The 16,157-nt window shown below is 52.8% G+C and overlaps 2 long non-coding RNA genes across 5 annotated transcripts; both read left to right on the top strand.

Moving 5' to 3' along the window:
• The first annotated feature begins 4,265 nt into the window (after positions 1-4,265).
• LOC147351840 (uncharacterized) lies at positions 4,266-10,569 on the top strand. Of its 2 annotated transcripts, XR_015146897.1 has the most exons (4): positions 4,273-4,430; positions 6,272-6,473; positions 8,573-8,786; positions 9,321-10,569. It is a non-coding gene; the product is annotated as an uncharacterized LOC147351840 (long non-coding RNA). The 2 variants fall into 2 exon arrangements; XR_015146898.1 differs by lacking the exon at positions 6,272-6,473 and having other exon boundaries at positions 4,266-4,430.
• A 2,536-nt stretch (positions 10,570-13,105) lies between these two features.
• Positions 13,106-14,479, top strand: LOC147351839 (uncharacterized). 3 transcript variants are annotated; one of them, XR_015146900.1, is made up of 4 exons: positions 13,106-13,231; positions 13,366-13,443; positions 13,591-13,693; positions 14,343-14,479. It is a non-coding gene; the product is annotated as an uncharacterized LOC147351839 (long non-coding RNA). The 3 variants fall into 3 exon arrangements; XR_015146899.1 differs by lacking the exon at positions 13,106-13,231 and having other exon boundaries at positions 13,310-13,443; XR_015146901.1 differs by lacking the exon at positions 13,106-13,231 and having other exon boundaries at positions 13,310-13,443; positions 14,326-14,462.
• Positions 14,480-16,157: the final 1,678 nt, after the last annotated feature.

The following is a 16,157-nucleotide window of genomic DNA, read 5'->3' as shown; positions in this document are numbered from 1 at the left end:
TGACCCAGGTATGAATTCTAGTTCTGCTACTTACTTGCTCTGTGACCATGATCTATTATTACATAACTTTGAGCTATTATGTAACCCCCTTAGAGACTCAGGTTTCTCATCTGTGATGTTGGAAACCTACCACAGAGGATTCTGTAAGGACTGTTGCAGATCACAGAAGCCTTTGGCTTCATGGTACCTGGCACACAGAGCTACTGGCTAAGTATCCTTGGATGCATGGGTGGATGGGCAGATGGACAGACTTGAAGAGCTCTCTGTTTATGTCTTTTGCTTGACTTCCTTACAGATTCGTGGGCACCATCTGGATTTCCGACAGGGATTAAGCTCTTGTGTCCCAGGGTCCTCAGCAGTAAAATGGCGTGGTAATGAGCCTCCCTGCCTCCTGGGGTTATTGTGAGGCTTGATGCGTAAGTCCAGGTAAAGACCTTCCAGCAGAACCTGGTACTTAGCAAGAGTTCTGTAGGTGTTGGTCCGCTAAAGGCTATCTTGTCTCTTCCCCAACACAGAGCAGGGCCTTCCCTTCAGCCCATACCACTCTGTCTTTAAACAGCTAAGGAACAAGATGCCCCAGGACTCTTCTTCTTCCCTTTATCATCTTGTTGCCCCCACCCAGCCCAGTCCTCCCACCTTGGAGATCAGAAAATCCTTTCTTCATTAAACACCTTCTCTCAGAAATACTCTCCCCAAGACTAAAAAAACTCCAGACAAGTTCCACTTCCTCAGCACCCTCCCTGCCCCTCCCAGGACCCAGTTTGGGCCACCTGCCCTTCCCTCCCTCCCTGTCTCCAGGACGGATCCTTCCCATGTCCCTGCCCTGCTCTCGACCAGTCACCTCCCTCTGAGCCCTCCTCCCCATTGCCCCTCTGCCTGGCACCTGGGCCTCCATCTCCCAGTGGCGGGTGGTGGTTGTGTGTAGACTGAATCTGCAGCAGGTCTTGGGAGGAGCAAGGGGTGCCAGAACCAGCCCAGGCCGGCGGCTCAGGCCTCCTCTTGCTGAAACCTGCAACCTCCCAGCCCCTGTGGACACACACTCATCCCCTTCCACCGCCCCCAGGAAGTGAGCTCCAAACACCTTTGCCTAGAAACCAACACTCGCACCTACCAGGTCCTGTCCTGGGATGATTCTGCCAGCTTGTCACCTCAGGTGGGGCCTGTGCCCTTTGCCTGGGCTCTGGCCCTCTCTAGACGTTCCTTCCCCACTGAACTGACTTGAAGTGCGCCCTATCGCAAATGACAGAGAGGAAATATGGTGGTTCTGGGCAAACAGTATTTCTCAAAGTTCCCTGTGGGGGACCTGTAAGAGCAGGGTCCACTGGCCAGTGGGAAGGCCATTCAGAGCAACTCAGTCATAAACACTTTGATTTCTGGCCTCTGGTTTACTTGTAATAGACCAGTACGTATGTACATGCACGTTTTATTCTATATTATGTCCAAGTTTGCTTTAACATGAAAAGCATGTTCTTGGGAATTCCTGGGCAGTCCAGTGGTTAGGAGTCCATGCTCTCACTGCTGAGGATCCGGGGTTCCATCCCTAGTTGAAGAACTAAAATCCCACAAGCTGTGTGGCCAATAAAAAGTAAAAAAATAAAAATAAAAAGGATGCTCTAAAATATATAGTTGAATTATTTTTTCTCCAAAAATCTTTAGGTCAAATAGACATATCAGAAAGACATGCAATGGCACAGCCCATGTAGTACAGGGCATATCAGTGCCTCTGCCAGAGAAGCTCAGGCTGAGGGAACAGGGAGGAGGAGATTTGAATGAAGCCAGTGAACAAGCAGTCAGGGAATGTTGCAGGAAATTCTGGCACCTGATCCTTGAGGCTGAACAGAACATTATTTCTTTCCTTCCTTTGCTAAACTGACCTTATCTGAGACCAAGTTCTCTAGCCGTAAGTCCCAAACATGCCCCATTTATCTCAGATTTTTCTGCAGTGGGATTTCCCCCCAAGGCTCACCACCCCCAATTCCAGCCAAGCCAAATCTTTGCTCTGATCCAGAGAAGAGCCCTTGGCAGTTCCAATTCTGGGGGAGTAGCGAAGCAAATGCTTCCATCCCAGCACTCTCCCTGACCCCCTCGCACACAACAGCATTCTTCCTCTCCATCACTCCACGCCTCAGTTTCCTTATCTGCAAACTGGTGGAGTTGAATTTTGCTCTCTGAGGATCTTTCTACGGCACGAATCTTAATCTCCTTATAGAAACTGTAGGCTTCACTAAAAAATCAGTCTCTTTACTTCAAAACTAGTATTCTTCCATTCATTCCACTAACACCTATTGAGCCACTACCATATGCCCGGCTCCATGCAAGTTACCAGGGCTGCAGATAAAGCACGATTCCCGCCCACACAACACTCAGATGTAGGGATTAGCATGATGTTGGAAGCCTGCCTTTCTTTTTTCATCACTCAACAAATCTTAAAGTACCAGAGCCTCAGGAAACCCAAGGTGGCAGCCCAGTCCTGGTCCTGCTCCTGTGCAGAGTGAAGACCCCTCACTGTGGGACAGGAGAGTGCAGTGAGTCAGCACTCAGGTTTCAGTGGAGGCAGCCTGGTTTGTCTCCAGTCTCTGCAGTCACTACAGAATCTCCTCAGACCTCAGTTTCCCCATGAAACCTGGACTTGATAATAGTGCTTCCCCACAGACTCCTCTCCTGCTGTGGCCTCACTCCATCCAGCCTCCTGCCACCCCCGCTCAGCCCCTGAGTCCTCTCTGCTCCCACACACTGGTCTTCTTGCTGCACCGCGTGCCAAAGCCAAGCAAACACCCAACTCAGGGCCCTTAAACTCGCTGTTCCTCTTGCCTCCACTGCTGGGTCCCCAATAATCAAATGGCTGGCTCTCTCCAGGAGGCCCAGCTCACCACTCTCTGTCCCCTCATGTGGCTCCAGTTTTCTTCAGAGCGCTTACCTGACGTTATATATCTGTTTTCTCCCTTGTTTATTTTTTCCCTCCCTCATTAGAATGTAAGTGCCAAGAGGCAGAGTTTTTAATCTGACTTCTTGTTTTAATTCACTGTATCCCCAGCCTCAGTATCCAGAATAATGCCTGGCAGATAGTAGATGCTCAATAAATGTTTCCTTGACTGAATCTTGAATAAATGAATAGTGGAGATGCGGGAAGAAAACCAAGGTAAAGCCAGTAAAGTGCTGCCCCGTCTCTGGCACAGGGTGAGTGATAATAATGGAAACTGTCAATATTAAACACACACCAACAGCCTGACTGAAAGGGACTGGAATTTCATGAGGAGAAAAATAAAATTCAGCCAAAATTACATATATTACTTCACGCAATAAACACTTCTGTTGCCATTTGTGTCATCCATCTCGATTAGAAAATGGTTTACTCCCGACACTCCAAAAATTCAGCCTGCTCAGTAATCACTAATTCTTCATCTTCTTTAAGCACCTGTTATCCAACTTATGAGGGTGCGATTTGGAAGAAATTAGCAAGATGTCTCTTCTATGGCCACCTGGGCCTGGGAGGGGGACCGACCCCCACCCCTTGCCGCAATGCTGCTAAGTGATCACAGAGCTGAGACGGCGATCACTGTGACCAAACGGAGCCATTTCTCTTCCTGGCTGGGGCCCCAAATAAAGAAAGGGCCGTGGAAGAGGCCCCATGAGGGGTCTCCTGCCTCTCATTGGGAGTCCCCACTGCCCCTCCCAGCCTGGAGTCCCCTCAACCTAGAGCTCTGGAGAGGAGGATGCCGCACCCCCTCCCTCCCCTCCATGCTGAGACGCCCATCACCATCACCCCCACATGAGGCCTTTCTTTGTCTTGGCCAGCGAGGGCAGAAGGGGAAGCACCTGGTTCCAATGTCTGGTATGACCTGGAGATAAATGGGTCCCCGTGGTCCTCCCTGCTCTCACAGGGCCCCGGGTGGGCTAAAGCTTGAAGGTGACAATCCCTGACCAGTTTGAAGGGAGAGACAGGTCCCAGCCCTTCGCGGCTCTACCATAAATTCACCACTTACTGGGCTAGGCTCATCTACCACCCAAATGCGGCAGGTGGGGTTCATAGCCCTATTTTGGCTGAGCAAACAGCCTCGGAGAGGTCAGGCGACTCGTCCAAGGACAGGACCAAAGCCAAGTCCCCATGACCAGGGCTGAACGTGAGGCACTTCCATCGCTGAAGCGTAGGCCCCAGGAGAGGAGGTGCAGCCTTCTGGGCAGACTTGGAGGAGGAGAAGAGGCTCAGGGCTGGGAAAGGGGCGGCTAGGAGGAGAGAGGAAGAAGGCCGGGGTCGGGTGTGGCCTGGACAGCACGATCCTGGGATTCGAAGGCGAGGTGGAGTGAGCCCAACCCGGGAGAGGCCCTCGCACGAGCCCTGCCGCCGCCCAGCCCACAGCGCGTCCCCGGCCACCCCCAGACTGGCAGGACTGGGGGAGGACGGAGCAGAGCCCGGAAGCCTAGATGTAGGGGTAAGCTCCCTCCTCCAGCGTTCCCTGGCTACTTGGGGGCCCCTGGGAAAAGGCTGGCGTGAGGGCCAGAAGGCACGGGGCCAGCCTCAGGCCGGGCCGGGTCTAAGGACAGAGCCGCCTGCAGCAGAAATTAGGCAGTGAGCAAAAACGAGGGGTCCGCTTGGGCCCTGCGCCCAGAACTGCAGGGTGGGTGTGGCGTCGACGGGAGGTGGGAAGTGGGAGGTGGAGGGTGGGGGAGAGGGCCTGTCGGAGGCCCGCAGGGCCTGGCGGCCTAATGGTTTTCTGAGGAGGTGCCTGGCGGATTAGAGGTCTGCTCTGAGCAGGGCAGGGCCAAGGGAGAGGTCAGGCAGGAGCCGCTGGGCCGTGCTGGGGAGAGGGACCCCGGTTTTGGGAATGGGATAGTGCTAGGGCCTGCACATGCCCAGTGGGGCCACAAGTTGGGGTGGCTTTTTGTGCTAACCCAGTGCCCAGAGGCTGCACAGACAGCTGCTGGCTCTAGACCCTGGGGAGGAATGAAGATCTACCCAAGAGAAGGTGCTGGCGGTGGTGGAGGGTGGGGCGAGGGGGTACCTTATGTAAGACAGAAATGCCAAGTGCAGAGCAATGCATGGGGGGGTAGGGTGTGGGAGACTAAACTACCCCAATGCCTGCTGGAGAGGACTTTTCCGTGGGTTGAGGCTGGGAAGGGGTTGCCTCCTCCACAGTCCCCATCTTTGCTGGCAGAATCCCCTGCCCCTCACTGAGCTCTCCCCTACTTTAAGCCTTCTCCCTTCATTACCACCCCCACCACCAATCCCCTCCCTCTGCCTCAGCCTCCCCTCACGTGGCCCCTTCTGCCTTGGCCCCTGCCAGTCCCTGCAGAGACCCATCCAAGGAGGCTAACACCTCCTCCAGCCAGGCCCAGGCCTGCAAGTTTCCCCCTCCCTCGCTGGAGCTAGCCCCAGGCAAGAGGAGCTTTCTCCTAAGAGGACCCCAATTCTTTTCAGGGAGTTGACCCAGAAGAGGGGCCGGGCCTTAAATGCAGGCTGGATGACTTCAAAGGGCGGTAGGTGGGGTTGGCGCCTGGTCACAGGTGCCACTCAGGGTGGGCCAACCTGCCCAACCAGGTCAGGGCTTGCACTGCACCCCGCCCTCTGCCCAGAACATCACGACACAGACCTGACAGCAGCTCCACCCATCAGAGACTCCCCCAGGGCCTCCAGAGAAAGACCTGAGACACAAGATCCAGGATTCGAGGCACAGAGCGCCTGGCAGTTCATCCTACCGATCCTCCCACCCCAGCACCCTGAGTCTCCACACGCCCTTTCACCCACGTGCACACCCACCGAGCTCTCGGCTACATAGGGACAGAGATGAGATCCTGGGCCTCAGAGGCTACACTTAGCTTTGTCCCAAAGTACTTCCTGCTGTCTGTCTATCCTTTGTCTGAAATCCTGAGGAAATGAACACAGAGTAGGACAGTCCCCAGGCTGGCACCAGCTCCTTGGGACTATGGGGCCCTTGAACCTGAGACAGGAGTCCTAGGCACACCCTCTCACAGAGCCCTCCGCCACCTCACCAGACTGTATGTCAGATGAACATCTGCACATTCCTATGCTCAGCACCAGGTGCTCAGGACCATCGAGTACAAGGGCTTAAAAAAGGCTAAGGTTTTTTTTTTCCTTCCTGTAGGAAGCCAATAGCCTCAGCTTGCTGATCAGTAAAATGGAGATAATAACAGTATATACCATAAGGCTGTTATGAGAATTAGGTGAAATACCACATAAAAGTTCTTAGCACAGAGCCTGGCATAGAGTAAGTGCTCAATAAATGGCAGGTGTCATTACTATGATTATTAACAGGACTCACGGAGACCACTTGGAGAACCACATATGCCAGTCTGGACTTCTGCAACTGAGTGGGTTCCGGCCTTACTCAAATCAGTGTTTGCTCCTGCACTGCTGTTCCACCTGCAGCTCATCTCAGAGTAACAACCCTCAGGATTCAGACTGACCCTGCTATCTACCAGAAGGGACTCCAAGGCCCCAGGCAGAGGCAGGAATGGTCGGTGGGGGCACGTGGCTATGGGCTACATATGGTGAAGACTCACCGAGGGAGAAAAGGGCACCAAAGAGAGAGTCTTAGCCAATCAAGTTCCAGGAAGGCCTCAAGGAGGACAAAGCTTCCAGGAGCAGGGGGAATATATGGGGGGAAGTGGCTCTGTGTATCCTGGGCCAGAGATAGGATGGGGACAAAGAAGGTTAGAAGCGGGGAGGGCTGGGGGAATACAACAGGGTGTAAGGGGATGGAGAGATGAGATCAGCAAGCAGGGGAGCGGGCAGAGCAGCTCACCCTGGCTCTTTCCAGGCCCCACGCTGGCTAGGACAGGCTGGGTACCAATGAGCCATGTTAGCGTCAGGTGGGGGAAGCCTGGCTTCTCAGCCAACCTGTGCCTCTACAAATGTATTCATCTTCATGCATTTAATTCAGCAGTTTGGCAATGAAAGTGGGCATTATTTACTGAACACTGATTGCCAGGTTCTGAGCATAGACAGTAACCGAGACTGTCAGGTCCCTGAGCCTGGGGTGCCTGTAACCTGGAGGGAGCAGTGACCCCTCAATCGAAGAAGCCCTCCTACAGACAGGGAGGGTAAGGAGGCAGGGGCTGGAGAAGGTAATGTGGGAAGGCAGAGCAGGCCAATCTGAGCACCTCCCCCAAGCAGGGGGAAGGGAAGGAGGAATGGCCTGGCCAAGTGGAATAGGATCTGAAAGGCTGCTGGGAGGGATGCTGCTGGCACTCATTCCTGGCCTGAGTGGGAGGGGATGTCTCTGGACCAGCCAGCCCTGGACTCCTGCTACACCGACCTCCCTTACTTAGGCAGCAAGAGCCGGATGGGCCGCATTCCACAGAGGCCCAGGCTGCCATCCTACTGGGCTCGCATGCACCCCCAGGGGCAGGCTGGTCTCAGGGCTGGAAAAACTGGTCTTCCTGCCCCCCCCACCCCAATACACACTAGCCTGGAGTTCGAGGATTGAGGAATAGGGGGTCACAGGAACTGGAGGTTTCCTCCTTTCCACACTTGTGGAGCAGGGAGGGCAGAGAGGAGCTTCTCGCCTGTGAGGAACATGGCTTGATGGGATGGTGGGGGCATTTTTAATAGATTCAAAAGCAGGATGGGATGAGGGTCAGATGGCTTTCCCTCTCCCGGCCTGACAGGGGAGATGTCCTGCTTAGAAGCAGGAGAGCTTAAGGATAGACATCAAGAACTTGCCCCTTGAACTTTTCTAAGAAGAAAAGGAGAGAATGGCTTTCAGCCTGGGATGAACCCAGGAAGTGCAGCCTGAGGATGAGCTGACTGGTTCCTCACCAACTCCTTCCTTACCGTGGGGTAGGGGGGCTGTCCTGTCCGCATGGATCGCTGCCACTCCCTGGGCCATATTAGACCTAAGAAAAACTCCAGCCCCTAGTACTACCTCTTTCAGAATATCCTTTGCAGCAAGAGATTTACTGTAGACCCAGAGAAGGAAACTGGTGACCAAAGCTAAGTCCCCAGATCGGCCCAGGGACATGTCAAGCCCTCTCTGGGCTGTGGGAGCCCCACCACCTTCCTTCCTCAGGCCTGTTGTGATACTGGTGCAGAGCAGTCCCAGTGTGTGTGGGGGGTGGGTTGGGGGGGCAGGGGGGCTTTAATGGACCATGGCCAAGCCCCTGAGGTTTCCAGCCCAGCCCCTCTTGGAGTGAAAAAGACCAAATTTCTGCTCAAGGTCCTTTCCTGAATGTAGGCCACAGATCACCCACCTGCCTCAGAATCAGGGAGCACTTGTTCAAAATGTTCCCACAATGTCCCCACTGAAATTCACTGGACCGGGAACCTGTGTTTTATATGCTTTCCCCATCAAGGTCCCCACCCCCAAGTCCATCAATGATTCTGAGAAGTTTAAAAATTTCTGCAAAGGACCAGCCCAATGAGCAGTTCCTAGAGAGTGGAACCTGGGGAACTCACAGTAGGTAGGCAGTAGCCTTCAAGCCTTCTGTTGTCCCAGGGAGAACAGTGTGACTGGAGGAGAAATTTCCCCATGATAAGTGACCTGAGTAACAAAGACCTTTTCCCAATGTCTCTGTCCTTTTCACTTGATATTCACTTAATAATCTCTGTTTTCAGCAACTAAGTGGTCATCTCAGAAGAGGTCCTGCTCGCCTGCCTGAGGGGCAAAGGAGGGGTAAGGCTGGAGGATGAACAGATGACCATTGGAGATCCCCTGGAGACCCAGACCAAACTTGCCCAACCTTCCCACCACGGCTTCCAGGATGGGCCAGTCTTCTCTCTGCCTCGTCACGGCACTGCCCCATCCAGACAAGAGTGACATTTCCTGAAGGTGCTGAGCCTCATGGAGGGGAAGGGGCCTCTGGCTCTATAGTCTGATATCCCACTGATATGTTCCTACCAAAGTGGAACTCACTGATGGCTTCATCATCCATTCACACGTTCATTTATGCACCAGGCTCCAGTCCCAGCCTGGGACTCGAACAGACTTATGGCACAGATAAGACATAATCTGTGCCACCAAGAGAGGCTCACAGGAAACAGACATTTGCGACCCAAGGTGTTCAGGCAGTTAATCATTCACCCACCTGTGCACCATACACAAGGTCCTTGGCCTGACTGTCTCCACCCACTGGCATTGTTGCCGGCAGTAGAAGGGTGCAAAGAGCAAGGGCTTTGCAGTCAGGTGGTCTGCAGTTCAAATCCAGCCTTCTGGCTTCCTGGGGAAAACCAGCCAGAGCTTTGGCTCTTCCACCTGGGACTTCCCCTGGCTTGTTAGAGTGCCAGGAACAGTGCCAATTAGGGATAATTGAGCTAATAGCACATCAGTGAGTGAGTTTCTAATCATTGATTTCTCCTGTTGCAGCTTCTCCAGTCAAAGCGCTTATCACATCGTGAGAGCTTGGTCTCTGGGACACACACACAACTCATACATGAGACTGTGGATCTCAGCACCTAGGTGTGCAGTAAGAGCTTGCTGTGTGAATGAGTGCTGGGTGCGAAGATTAAGAGTGAAATTAGCAACAGCCTCCGGAAGGAGTTGGGTGTTGCCTGGAAGGTTCTGCCTTCGATTAATCTATCGGCAGGTTTTTGGCTGAGAATTCAAGACCTGTGGATCAGGTTAACACGTGAAGGGTTAATGCTGACTCCTCTGACTTGATTAGTCCCAAGGAGCCACGTATTCTAAGTTGCCAGGTGAGTGTGGAGACAGACACAGCATACAGGATGACTCCAATCTTCCAGCTGGACCAGAGCGGGTGGTGGAGCAGGAGCCAATGCCAGAAACAGCTAAGGAGAGAGGGACACCTGAGTCTGCTTCCTTTCACCTCCCCACTGTCGCGGGGAGCAACAGTCAGCAACCCCCTCATCTCCCAAGAGAAGCTTTTGTATGTATCTGAGAAGTGCTTTGAAATTTCTAGCCTTAAAAGGACTTCTGTGCACTTCCCGGACATTAAGACTGGCAGGTTAAAAGGTGCCTCGGGGGCCTACCACCCCCAGCTCTCAGTGAACACACCAGGAGTGATTCTTCAGACTTCCCTTAGTCTTTCTCCTCTTTTCTGCAAGAAGCTTCCAACAAGGAGAGGAGAGGAATGCTCCCTTCCTCCCAGTGCGCTCACACTGCTGTATAGAACAGAGCAGCCAGCTGGGAGCCAGGCTGCCCAGGAAGACCCTGCCCAGGAGATGCGAGGAGGAAACAGCTCAATCCATCCACCGGGATTTGGGTCAGACTTGTGGAAGGCCTTCCTGAAAGGCAGACCCTGCTCCCAGGATCAAACCACCAAGGAGGAGACCAGGATACCTTCCTCTAGGGATGGTGACATACACACAGCTCGTTCGGGACCATCTCTCAGGAAACCCAAGCTGGAGCGAATGTTTTGTAGAAGTATGCTCCCACCAATGTGAAGGGACCGACCTCCTTGTTGATCGTCACCTGTGATGGGACTGCCCGATGCCTCCTGGTAAGAAAGGGTCACCAAATTAGATTTCGTCCACAGTGGGTGCTCTGTTTGAAAGATCGCTGTTTGTGTATGGAGATAGGAATGATGGAAAACCCAGTCAAGGAACTGTTTGTTCTTTACTGTTTGTTAATAAAGTTCCATTTGTGTTGAAAAAAATTTTTTGAATGCTACAAAGTTCTGGCAGGAAGCACACCATTAACCAGAGTTACCTGATGGAGTTATGGAGCACTTTGTATTCTATCGACTTCAGTACTGCTTACAGAAATTCTGTATCCTAAGCATGTACTTAGCAGTAAGACCACAGCAAAGGCTAGACTGGAGCCCCTCACCAAGGCTCAGTCCCCTAGGCACACCTTCCACTCTCCTTTCTGCGGCACTGGGAGACCAGAACAAGCCAGAGTATCTGCTTCCCACACACAGGCATTGGAGGCTGCCTGGCTCTGCAGGCTCATTCTTGTCTTCCCGAGGCTTTGTCAGGATTCCTCACGCTTCCGTGGGACCCGGGGTGAGCCACTTGGCTTCTCTGTGCCTCAGTTTTCCCATGTGTAAAATGGGAGTCGGCCATACTAATAACTAGGATCAAAGAGATTATGTTTATGAAAATATTTCGTATTAGTGGCTGCTTCTCTTTTCTAAATGAAGGCGGCCCCTTCTGAGGGGGTAAGAGGAGGGTTGGAGTGAAGGTGAATACCTGCCAGGTCCTTCAGGGGAGGGCCAACCACAGCAGTTGGGCAGCACCCAGAGGTCTGGGTGGGAACTGCAGCCCTCCTGCCTGCTGGCTCACTCCACGGACAGGAGGCTGGGGGAGCTGATGGGAGTCCTGCTGCCCACCCCCACTCTCAGTGGGCAGCCTTCAGGTCCTCTGCAGGCCTCTGGGGTTGGGGTGGGCAGAGAAGTAAAGAGAGAGAGGAAAATGGATCTTCCTCCTGCAGAGGAATCTCTGCTGCTGAGAGAGGCGTCTAAACTTGGGCTGCCATAGTGGGGACCCCGGCAGGATGGGGAGGAGGTCCTGGGAGGGAGCCAGGTCCCCTTGAGAGGTAGAGAGGAGAAGGGCAGGAGCCAAGGGCCAGGGTGAACAGTGGCATCCAAGGAGGGACAGGCTGAGAGCAGGAAATAGGGTGGTTGTTCAAGGGGAGAATGGAGCCATTTTGGCCAGCCCCCTGCCTCAAAACCCCTCCCAAAAGGGATGAGTTATTGTTTTTTCCTGTGAAAAATCACCTGAATCCTCTCTCCCAAGGTTGGCTTCCCCAGGTCTAGCCCTTCTTGGGAAGTTCCTTCTGGAGCGTGACCTCGGATGTCCCCCTCCCTTCTGCCTGGGCTGGGGGGGGAGGGAAACCGCTGCTTTAGTCACGCCAGATAATCACCTCTGGTCACTCACTGTCTGGCCTCTTCCTCCAAGTAACTCCAAGTATCTCTTAGACATTATCTCACCATGCAGGCCTGGGAGGGGGGCGCAGTGGGTAGTTGGGGGAGAGGAGGGGAGCCACATGTAAGAAAGGGAAACTGAGGGCAGAAAGGACCAACATCCCCCTACCCTGCTTCCCCACGTAGGCTGGGAAGGTGACACTGTGTCGTACTCCATACACCAAGGAGGGGTGGCAGGCAGACAGCAGAAAGAACCTCCAGGAGGGCACTCGAAAGGGGCCTTTGGAGAAACCCAGTGAATGCCAGATTCTGTGTTAAGAGCTTTACAGGGACTATGTCATCCCTCTCCCACTCTCTTATCCTCACTTTACAGATGGGGAAACTGATGGGGAAACTGAGGCAACCACTTGTCTAAGACCGCTCAGTAAGCAAGGGGGAGTGTGGGGCAGCCTCTTGGTGGAATAACAGAGCAGTCAGTCTGGAGGCAGGAGCACGGCTGGGGCGACTTCCGGTCAGTCCTCCTGGAGGAGCCAGTAGAATGACCTTTAGGTGTCCATCGAGGGGAGGGTTGTTTAATTGCTGTCAGGTCCTACTCTTTGTGACCCCATGGACTGCATCACACCAGCCCTCCCTGTCCCTCACCGTCTCCTGGAGTTCGCCCAAGTTCATGTCCATTGAATCGGTGATGCCATCCAACCATGTCATCCTCTGCCACCCTCTTCTCCTTTTGCACTCCACCTTTCCCAGCATCAAGGTCTGGAGGGTGAAGTAGCTCAGTCGTGTCTGACTCTTTACGATCCCATGGACTGTAGCCTACCAGGCTCCTCCCTCCATGGGATTCTCCAAGCAAGAGTACAGGAGTGGGTTGCCATTTCCTTCTCCAGGGGATCTTCCCAACCCAGGGATCGAACCCGGGTCTCCCACACCTCTGCTAATTGTTGCTGCAGGTGCCAGGCCTCAGCTCACCACATTATTGACATTTTTTCTCAGTGTTTTCATAGAACCTGATTTTTATGTCTGGGAGAGGAAAATAAGCCAGAAGAGGACCAATGTCTCCCTTTTCCTGGGTGTGTATGACCCTCAGGTCTTTTTTGGTGCTAATGCGGGTGCCCCCTTCCCTCTGCTGTCCCCTGCCTGCCTGTCGCGAACATCGCCCGGCGCCACAACAGCAGGGTGGCCCTCCAAAACCTGAAGCAGGGGACTGACTCTCTAATTCTACCTCCCCGTGGACCTGAAACTCAGGCTTATTATCATGTACCTCTGTGACCTGGAAGGTTCTTCCTGGCGTCTGACCCAAAGCCTTTTTGAACAGCACGGCGGAGGCTCTACATGGGGTAAGAAAGGCAACCACAGTCCCTGCCTCCATTTAGAGGAACTGTCCAAAGGCCTTCTTGGACACAGGACATCATGGGACCCCAGAGGTCGTACAGCCCCAGGGCTCAACTCAGCCAAGGTGAGAAGGCAGGTACCACGTGGGACCTGGACCCACCTGTCCCTCAGCAGCGTCCCTCATTAGAATAGTAAGTGGAAAGCCATGAAGGACTGCTTATCTGATGGGAGCCCCACTCCGAAAAACCTCATTACCAGGGCTCCACACCCGGCTGTGCCTGCGCGGTTTATGTCCTAGGAACAACACACTCAGCACTTCAAAGGAGTCTCTTGATGGTGTGTGTGCTGGGTGGGGGGGAAAGGGGGGAAGACGGGGGGAGGGGAGTGGGCAGGCCGAGAACTGCTGGTGGGGGGCCTCGGGGCCGGTGAGCACCCTCTGGAAGCAGGAACGGATCACTGACGCAGCACTGCTTCTGCCCTCAGAAAGCCCCCATCTTCCGATGAAATACCGCCCTGCCATGGAGCCCCTGGTCTGATGGAAGAGGCAGCTCTCTCCTCCCTCACACACACACAGACACCAGGACAGGTAGACCTGAATCCACGTGGAAATTGACTCTCTTGTACACCAGGGCTTCAGACCTCCGGCTGTGGATTGAGGAAGGCAGCCCAGCTGTCCCCTCGCCGACCCTGGGGTCCAGACTTGAAGCCCCAGCAGAGCCTGAGGACTCACTGTATGACTGGCCACCTAGACTCCCACCCGAGTCTGACCAACACAGCCATTCCCATCCCCTGAGAATCCTCCTCAGCCGCTCTGCCCACCCTGGTCTGGTGGGATGTCTTCTCTGAACCTTCCTGCTGCAACTGGGCAGAGCTTCCAGAAGGCAGAGGTCCTTCTCCCCTCCCCACCCATGACAGTCAGGATGTGCCTCTGTGGATCACACCGGGGAGGAAAGCTGGGTGCTGGCAGGCACTGCCTCTTGCTTCACAGCCCAGCAGCCACCCGGGGGCCTCCGAGAGAAGCCCTCGCATCCTCACACCTTCAGGGGTTTCTCTCCCCACCTGCCCTCTCCATCCCCAGCTTCATTAAGGAAGGTGGTTAACCTCAAACAACAAGCAAATTAAAGTCCTGAAGCCGATCAAATAGGAGGCGCCCAGAGGGTAAATTGAAGGCAACCTGCCCAGGCCTCAGAATCATCCTGTTCCCTTCCCAACTCCCAGGCTCCCTTTTCTTCCAGGTTCATAAAAAGCAGAAGGTTGAAATGAGGGGCTCGGTTGGGACAGAGCATGGAATCCTGGGATCCAGAGTAGGTACTCCTGGGAGAGGTCTCCAGCACAGACGGCCCACCTGCTTTGATGCCTCGTTGGGAACAGCGCCTTCCCGCGGAGGAGCTGGGCCACAGCGAGCACGGGATCCAAACAGCTCTGACATCTCATGGCAGAGGTGCTCTGGCAAAGCCATGGTGACAAAGAGGCTGATATGGATCCAATGACACTGCCCCCAGGAAGACAGTATAGGCTGCAACTGGGATTGAATTAAACCATGTGAAATGAACTTGCAGCAAGACAGTGTGGAAGATTCATCTGGGACAATTGCCCATTGGCAGTATTGAAGACAATTTTATAGTAATAGTTCCTAGTTTTCTCTAGTTGGTTTTTTTTTTTTTTTTTTCCATTTTGGCGGAGCTGGCCGCTTGCGGGATCTTAGTTTCTTGGCCAGGGATTGAACCCAGTGCCACAGCAGTGAGAGCACCAACTCCTAACTACTGGACAGGCAGGGAACTCAAGTTAGTTCTCTGTTTTAATGTACGTGAGAGAATCTAACTCACCAAGTCACCATGTCACAGCTATTATTGCTCGGAAGTATTTATTTACTCATTCTATTTGACAAACAGCGCTTTCCACGAGCCAGGCACTCTTTCAACTGCTTTATAAACACTAACTCATTTAATCCTCACAATAACCCCATGATATAAGTACATTGTTATCCCATTTCACAGGTGAGGAAACAACGGCACAGAGAAGGGACTTGCCCAAATTGCAAAGCTAGGAATTGGTGGAGAAGCTACGTTTAAAAAGCAGGTTGTTATCAAATCAGTCAACTTGAAAGATCTCACTGCAGAAGTCGGGCCATTAGTATTCCCACAGCCAAGGGGTAGGAAGCACTGAATTCAATGCACATAATTGGGATTTTATGTCCAGTTACTTATCTGTTTAATTGTTTGTGAAGATTAATTTAAAAATAAATGAATGTTTTTATTCATATCTCCACCCATTTCCCTTGCTTTCCTCTGCGCAATCCCAGAAGATGAGAAAAGATCCAGGACAGGTGATTCATTTTCGCTGGGTCTCAAGGCGGAGTTCACTCCTACATCCCTACCTCCCCATCACCAATTCCATCCATTCATGTCCTGACTTCCTTCCTCAGAGCGCAAGGAACTGGATCCTGGAAACCATAGAATTCACATCCTTAGCTCTGCATATAAATTCAAACAATTACTGAATGCCAGAGCTAGAGAAAGAATATAAGGAGGAGGGAGAGGGAGGGAAGAAGAGAAGGACAGGTGCTCTTCTTTTCATACTGTTCATGGGGTTCTCAAGGCAAGAATACTAACATGGTTTGCCATTCCCTTCTCCAGTGGGCCACGTTTTATCAGCTCTCCACCAGGACCCATCATCTCGGATGACCCTACACGTCATGGCTCATAGTTTCTTTGAGTTAGACAATGCTGTGATCCATGTTTCATTCACAGTATGAAAAGGCAAAAAGATATGACAGCAAAAGATGAACTCCCCAGGTCTGTAGGTGCCCAATATGCAACTGGAAGAGAGTGGAGAAATGATTCCAGAAAGAATTAAGAGATGGAGCTAAAGCAAAAACAATGCCCAGTTGTAGATGTGACTGGTGATGGAAGTAAAGTCCAATGCTACAAAGAACAACATTGCATAGGAACCTGGAATGTTAGGTCTACGAACAAGGTAAATTAGAAGTGGTCAAACAGGACATGACAAGAGTGAAGATCGACAGTTTAGGAATCAGTGAACTAAAATGG

Source organism: Bos grunniens, chromosome 19 (genome assembly GCF_055505025.1).
Source record: "Bos grunniens cultivar Pamir isolate PY7600 chromosome 19, Bosgru_T2T1.0, whole genome shotgun sequence".
Classification (NCBI taxonomy): domain Eukaryota; kingdom Metazoa; phylum Chordata; class Mammalia; order Artiodactyla; family Bovidae; genus Bos; species Bos grunniens.
Note: the sequence above shows the minus strand (reverse complement) of the source record. Positions and strands in the feature narration are given on the sequence as shown.